This window comes from Megascapheus bottae, chromosome Y (genome assembly GCF_031878675.1).
Source record: "Megascapheus bottae isolate mThoBot1 chromosome Y, mThoBot2.hap1, whole genome shotgun sequence".
NCBI lineage: Eukaryota > Metazoa > Chordata > Mammalia > Rodentia > Geomyidae > Megascapheus > Megascapheus bottae.
The window spans coordinates 200,516-208,328 of record NC_143548.1 but is presented as its reverse complement, the minus strand read 5'-3'; positions in this window follow the sequence as shown (position 1 = coordinate 208,328).

Sequence of the window (7,813 nt, the reverse complement as noted above, 5' to 3'; positions counted from 1 at the left end):
CGTTGTTGAGATTGACCACATTCCTTTGAGTACTCTTTGAGTAATTTCTTATAGTTTTTGGAAAATGTGTTTCTTTTTTTGGTAAGGTATAGTGGTCTAACGCATGTGTCAGTTAATGGTTTCCTTATATCTCGAACATTAGTATGGCACCTCAAGTAATTCTCCCCTCAACCTCCCACTCAGAACTTCTTGTATTTCTCTTCCCATCCCTATGTAAAATAAATGCATAAATGTGTAAAAAAAAGAAAAACGTGACAGGAAACAATGTCAGATACAGTAACCTGTTGAGACAATCCACAAGGGGAAAGTAGAGAAAAGAAACTGATTTACATAGTTTATTAAGACCAAAAATTCTCAGAAAGACCTCTTGTTTCCATGTCTGATTGTTAAATTCGTTAGTCCCGTCCGTATGGTCTCATGTGCATATCTGTTGAATGACTGTGATCCACTACTGGCAAATGCAAACTGTTCACTACATGTTACACAGGAGGGAAACGTAAATATGGAGGTTCCCTATGACCCACAATCCAAACCCTGGGCATTTCCCGAAATGTCGAGAAGGGTGGGCATGCTGAGGCTCCTAGCACAGTGATGTTCACTGCCGCATTATTTCATGTGGCTTATGTATGCAACCAACTGAGAGGACCCTAAGTAGGGATTAAGGCAACGGAGTATTGATACACAGTGGTATTCTGCGCTGCCATTCACACTAATGACATCGCCCCAATCTGAACCCAAATGGAGGGGCACCGAACCAAAGCATGGTAAGTGAAGTAAGGCAGAGCCAATGGCTCTTGAAGAATTTGGCACCAGCTATTAAAAGAAAGGATTCTCGGCTGGGAGATTCTCACAGAAAGAAAGTGCTTCCTTAGCATGCATGAAGCCTTGGGTTTGATTCCACAGGACCACAGAACTCGTGGTGTGGATGAAGTGGTAGAGCTCTAGTGGATAAACCGCGGGAGTCCTGCCAAGGCCCTGAGATCAAGGGCCAAGACTGGCCTAAAGCAAAATAAAATTAAAACATATTGCAGAATGGATTTTCCTAGGGTCAATTTTCACATGATCACACACTTTAAAATATATACTCAGAAGAGACCCAGTCTAATTCTCAGAAGCTGTGCATATGTTTGTTTTGTTGCTATGGATAATGAGTTCAAGAAAGCCAGCTAGTCTCACCGCTAGTTGCCAATGTGCTAATTTATCACTGCCACATCCCCGGTAGTTGCTTGTTGCTCTTCGGCTGTCCAGAGACATATACTCAAGCTTCCTTTTCCTAGGAATGTGAGATACTGCTAATTCTCATTCATTCCCTTTCAGGAATGATTCATCAGGCAAAACACATTGGTTCCACGTTTTACTTCAGTTTTAATGAGTTACAATATTAAATGTATTATGACTGTCAGGACATGAATGGATTTTCATTTACGTTGTCAACTCGCCCCAATTTCTTTGGAAAATACCTTGCTCGCCCTGAATCCTCATCACAGAACCCAGGGGCCTGTACATTACCCCTTTTAGTTTGACTGGGAAAATACAGGTAAGGAAAACCTGATGGTGAACTTAAGGAAGTGCCTAGGTTTCTCTTAGGGAAGACAACCACTCTGTTCTTTCCAGTGCAGTCAGGTTTGTATGTGAGTATCCACAGGCAGTATCAACCCTATTCTTCTAAATGAGAACATGGTTGCAACTCATGTCCTCTCAATGCCTTCTTTGGAAAGTTGTCAACAGTCTGAGAAACATTTCTGGCCTAATATTTGTCATGCATAACTCTGTCGAACTTTGCCTGAGCGAGTGATAATCCCCACTGTGTGTATGACTGCTTGTGATACTTAACTGCAAGGGAACACCTGACAGAAAATGGCATCCAAAATTGTTGGAGTGTAGTGAAAAGTTGCACTTCCATGACAGGTTACAGCTAAGTGGTGAGAATCTGACCAGTACACGGCTCTCAAGGGGAAAGGAAAGTTTTTGTGTTTGACCATGTACAGGCATTTTTACCAAGTGCTTAAGGTAGAGTGCACTCACAGTAACCCAGGACTCTCTCATCATGCCTTACATGCTCAGTCTAGTTTCCTTTGTAGCAGCATATGTGTAAATTGCACCACATTCTTCTTCTACTACTGCTATTCTTTTGCATTCCTTTGGTGCAATGGATTACTCTTCACAGTTACAAGACATTGAATAAGGTTTTGGAAGTTCAGAGATGGGAAAGTACTCATCACAAGGGCATTTGAGAAGTTTAGTGTTCACCAAGGAAAATTTGATCTTCATTGGTTCTCTGATTTTCATGGTGAAAATGTGATCCCTTCTGGGAATGACCCTTTTTTGCCACCAAGGTTCCTTGGGTTTTACTATGAGCGGTACTGGTGGGATTCCTCCGATAATCTGATCAGCAAGTGCAGCTCGATGGCTGAACCCTATCATGATGCAATCATGGCTTGGAATGGTGTGGAACCAGTAGTCTACAGGGAAATATCTACATATTCCGTAATGGCAGCAGCCTAGACAACAGAACAACAGCCAGTCCTCTGCCAGAGAATGGAGTTGGACATTTGGGACAATTTAGCTCCTCATTCCCCAATGTCTTGGAACACGTAGCCAGAATCCTATTCAAAGAAGCCACCTAGAGGTCTCATTCACCCATGTTGTTAGTTCAGGAGGGAACTGGAAGTCACCATGGAATTCATGAAACTGTTATCCTCAGCGGAATTGTGGCACCCTCCTTTATGTAGAACAGCTTTGAATATGAGTGGAAAGATTCTCATTAATATTTTTGTGTAATCAAAGTGGATTCCTCACCAAAATTGACAAGGAATGGACTATCAGATCCTTCATGAAAGTATTGGTTCAGCACAATGGAGATGGTAAATTTTGCCCAATACACAGGGGCTGTATTAGTGCAGGTCAGTTTCTTTCCCGTTGTGCTTTTAGCCTGACAACAGATGTGCTTTAGAATAGTCCACCTTTGCTGAGTGTGTCCAGGCTGAGATGCGACACGGTACTTGTCAGTACAAATGGACATTAATCTTTGAAATCCTCTGCTTCACTGTCATTACAAACATGGATATGCATGATTTCTAAGACCCTCATTGGTACCACCATAAGCAGGACTATGGAAAGAATATTCAAAGTGCAAGATAGCTTCATTAGTGGTTCCACTAACACCATCTGCACGGATGCCCCGTTCATTATGAAGATGCAAACCATATCTCTGGGCAATGTGTGCATGTGTACTAGGATACATAGAGCATATAGTACAAGACATTTTGAGCAAGAGCCTGAAGAGACGTTCCATCTTGGCTTTTCAGGAAGTCCAGTTGTCAGCAGGTATGAAATGTCTCGACACAGGTTATGTTTCAGACATCTGACCCCAAGGTCAACGTATGAATGAAGGCAGTCTGTTGTTGCTTCGATGCTGTAACGAAGGCTCAGAGCCTGCTGGTAATTCTATTTCTGCAGGGTAGGTTAAATCCCCTTATGGGTCCCACAAGTATGCATTGGGCATAATGAAAAATTCACTTGTCTTGTGAAATTCGGTGTCATGAATGGCCGAAGATCCCTACCTGATTCCTGACCAGGACCACACTTGGGTATTGAGATGTGTAGGGTTTCCGATTGTACCTGTCACGGTTCCTGTATATCAGTGCAAAAAAGGATAACCTCTGAGAAACCCTTGTTGAAATCCAAATTGCCATTCAAATACATCATGTTCCTATGACACTTCCATAAATTTAGGTGATGCTTGTCAAAGAATTCGCTGCTTGCACAAAGAATCCATAGCTTGATTGCCTCTTTGTGCCAGTGTCCCTCATATCACCCCGAAACTTCAAACAAACTCCATCGAGTCAGAAACTTGTTTTTTTCTTTCTCAGCAGGATCCAATCATTAACATACATTGAGGACTCTCTCGTCAATGCAGTTGTCTGTGTGTGTGTGTGTGTGTGTGTGTGTGGGTGTGTGTGTGTGTGTCTGTGTCTGTCTGTCTGGTGTGTGTGTGGGTGTGTGTGTGCGATTGGGTGTCTCTCTGTTTCTCTAATTTGTTTGACGGTGTTCACCTCATTCCTTTCTTCCATGCTCAAATTATACATGGAAGAGCAAAAGTACATAATTCCTTCTTATCCTAGATAGATGCTTTCTTATCCTAGGTAGATGCTTTCAGTCCAGTTCCTGATCACTCTCCTTCGCATTTCTCAAGGCTCGATCCCTACCAGTGCTGACACAACAGCACTCCTGACTTTTTTGGTGTATTTGGTACTGAGTTCATGCCTGTAATCCAAGCGATTGAAGGGGGATGAGATCTGAGTAAAGCAGTTCAAAGGCAGCCCTGTCATTGAAAGCAGAGAGACTCTTATTTTCCTTCATCACTAAAGAAACAGAAAGTAGGGTTGTTTCTCTAAAGGCAAGGTGGTTCCCCCAGCTGAAGAAAACAAGAACCATACCCAGGCCAGAATCAGTATAAGAGAGAACTCTGGAGCCACAGATCAGTGACAGCCCCGAGAACCATAATACACCCCTAGGAACCACACATAAGTACAACATAGAAAACTGGATAAAAAGGGAGACAGACGGACAGACAGAGTTTTGACATATACATGTGGGTCGGGATTCACCATGGTGTGAACTTCTCTTGTAATAAAAATCTCATGGTGAGACTCGTTTGCATATCCTTATCTACTTTACTATTATGTTACATGAGGAGAATTCAAGGTAGGTTATAGGAAGATATGAAGAAATAACCGGGAAATATGCAGGAAGCCCAAACAACATTTTGCTGAAGATTTCATATTTAATCTTCATCTGGAAACCAAGTCCATCCTTATCTGAATGTAATCTTTCATGGTAACAGATGTTTGGACTTGTATTAAGATTATGGTTCAGCAGGCACTTTCAAGGTCCAGAGAAATTTCCTAATGCATAATTAAATCACACACCAACATCTTTACGTTTTGAATTTTCCAATTTTCCTACCTATGTTTCTTTGACGGGTGAAGTGAGTAATTAATGAATACGCAGTGAATGAGCCAACCACCTATGCTGCAGAGATACCAGTGAGATCTTGGCAGAAGTAATTAGACATAATGGGTAGTTGAGGTATGGCACCCTCACAGAACCTTGTGTGAAAATGAGTCACAGCTCTCCTTTATCAGCTGAATTCTTGCCTGTGTCTACCAATGTCAGACAAGAAATGGACGGGAAGTGTAAGAAGGGCCAGTTGTCCTCTTTTGGATGGGAAGGGGTATGTCCGTGGACATAGGCGGAAGTGGGCAGGACTTCCTGGATAGGCGCCCCGGGAGTGAGGAGGCTGACCTGCGTCACAAAGCTGGCACCCCTCCCAGCGGCGGCCCCACACAGAAGGAAAGGTTGCCAAGGGAAAACTGCCTGCTGGGTCTACTGCCTTCCCAGTGAAGAAGCGATCCCACACTGCTGGGTTCACTGGTGAGTCCAGGAAACTTTCAAAGACCCATGAGACTCTTCGCTCTTCGTCCTTCTTTCAACTCCACCATGTGTATGTTAGCTGCTAGCCACGTGGGTATTATCTTGACTATCGCTCTCTAAATACTAGCTTTCTCCCTTCCTCCCTATGTGTCACCAGGTAGTCCCCAGTGTTTCCTTAAAGTAGGCACCATGATCCATGCACAAAGTTATTGGAAAACATTTCCTGTCCACACTTCACAAAATGTCCATTTTGCTCCCCCCTCACGGGACCTCTTTTCTTTTTCCTGACATGATTTAGTGGGTGAGAGCAAACACGGGACTTCCTGGCTCTGGATCTAGTTCATATTGCAAAGGCACATAAATCATGCTTTAGTGGACTACCGACTGAGTTTGACAAACTGGACTGATTGCAGTTTGAAAATAAAAACTATGCCTAAGCCTCTAATGACAAGTATTTGAGCATATCTTTCACAGATGCATGTGTTGAGATAAATATCAGATTTGATGGGAACATTTGTGGGTGTTTCTCTCTTACTTCTAAACATCTTAGAGTTTAATTCATCTGAACGTTATGCTACTTGCCTTGGCTATTTGCCCAGACAAGTGTTGTACCTTCTTGAAGCTGCGGAAACTTGGTGAAATACGATTTACTACCTTTCTAATATTCACTTTGAAAGTGAAATATATGTAGTGGAAAAGGGTATTACTTGGCGGATATGTGTAGCTTGTGTCAGCTGTGCTTCTTTTAGACACAGTGGTAACAATGGATGCACAAAGCTCTGGGTGCTTTTGTTTGGAAACATATGCCAGACCAAGCCAGAAACGACGTTTTGGTTCAAACTGGACAATAGTGACCCTAAGAGGGCTCGGGAACCATTCCCCAGAGAGGAAATCAATCCCCAGCCCCGGAAAGAACTGACTCAGGAGGGTAAATAAAGCTTCAGAACGCGTATAGATGTTTGCCTATGAGTTTCGGGATTTCTAAAATGACAAAGTTTTAAAATTTGGTTTTCATGGAATTAGTCGTGATTTTGCTGAGATGCTTTTTCTCCCCACAGGATTGCTGAGAATACTCTGCCTGTCAGAATGGAAGAAGGTACACATCTTCCTTAGTTCATTCCTGGATAGACTGTGGGTATGTACAGTAGATGTTATCCTTCTTACTTTTTTCTCTTTCTTGCTTTCTTTCTTCTTTCTTTCTTTCTTTCTTTCTTTCTTTCTTTCTTTCTTTCTTTCCTTCTTTCTGTCTGTTGAAACCTACAGTGCATAATGTTATGAGCTCATCAATAAAAATATGCTTTTGTGGGATATTAGCTGAACATCGAAACTTTCGGTAATGAATTTGAGTTTCATAGGTGGTTTTGGAAAGGTAAGAACGGAAATGAACGGTGTGATTGATGCCTTTCGTAAGTGTGAATGCAGAAATTTCTAAACAGGTCAATGATGAACTTTGTGATTCTACACAAGTTATCTCAGAAATGAGTTTCTCTACTGTTATTCTTTGGTCCAGTTTAATACATCTCATAATAATGGTTCTCAAAAAATGCAGACCTTGAAGGTGTAATCAATGTGAAAGGATGGTCTTTTCCCAAAGCCAGGTTTTGGAACCCTTTTGTTTTTGAGGTGAATCTATGGATCCTGAAACGTTATTGCAGTGCCCCTATGATCGAACTCACATGATCAGGTCTTGCAGATTCCCATACCACCTTGTAAAATGCAAAAAGGTAAATGTCACCTGAAAATGGAAAGGTGTCATCACATGAAGTCCTCCTTTAACGATCCCATGTAGCCACTGGGAAGGAAATAATGGTGTAAATGTCCCGGTGGAAGAAGCAAAGGAAGACTGTTTTGTGATTTCAGGACCACTTTTAGCCCACATGTGCATTGGAGTCCTACAGAATTACAATGCACCTTGTGTGGAAATAGAGCTCCACATTGCAGAGCACAGGCAAGGTGTTTTCTCGTGGATCAGCACTTCTTCAGCAAGGCCAAGCTTGCTAACAAGCGGTGCCATTCTTCTTCACTCTTGCCTAGTCTCCAAAAGACAAGTATCTAATTTTTAAATTGAAAAGCCCATGTCAGAAGTCTACTTCATTTGTTTCTGAGAGGGCTTTCCAATGGAAAGGTTTGGCTATCAGAAGAGGGGCCCAAAGGAGATCAAAAGAGAGATTGCTTGCACCTCTTTTCTATCCTCACTGTATGGATTTCACAGTAGCTATTTTGGAGTCAGCAAAAACCACATAATATTTGAAGGTTGATATGTTTTGGGCAAATGAAATCTCTTAATTTCAAATACCATTGCTGTAGAAAACTTGAAATCTGGGGCAGAATGTGTCTCCTTCTGCTTAAGGCAGATGTGAATAGCGGCAGACACCAA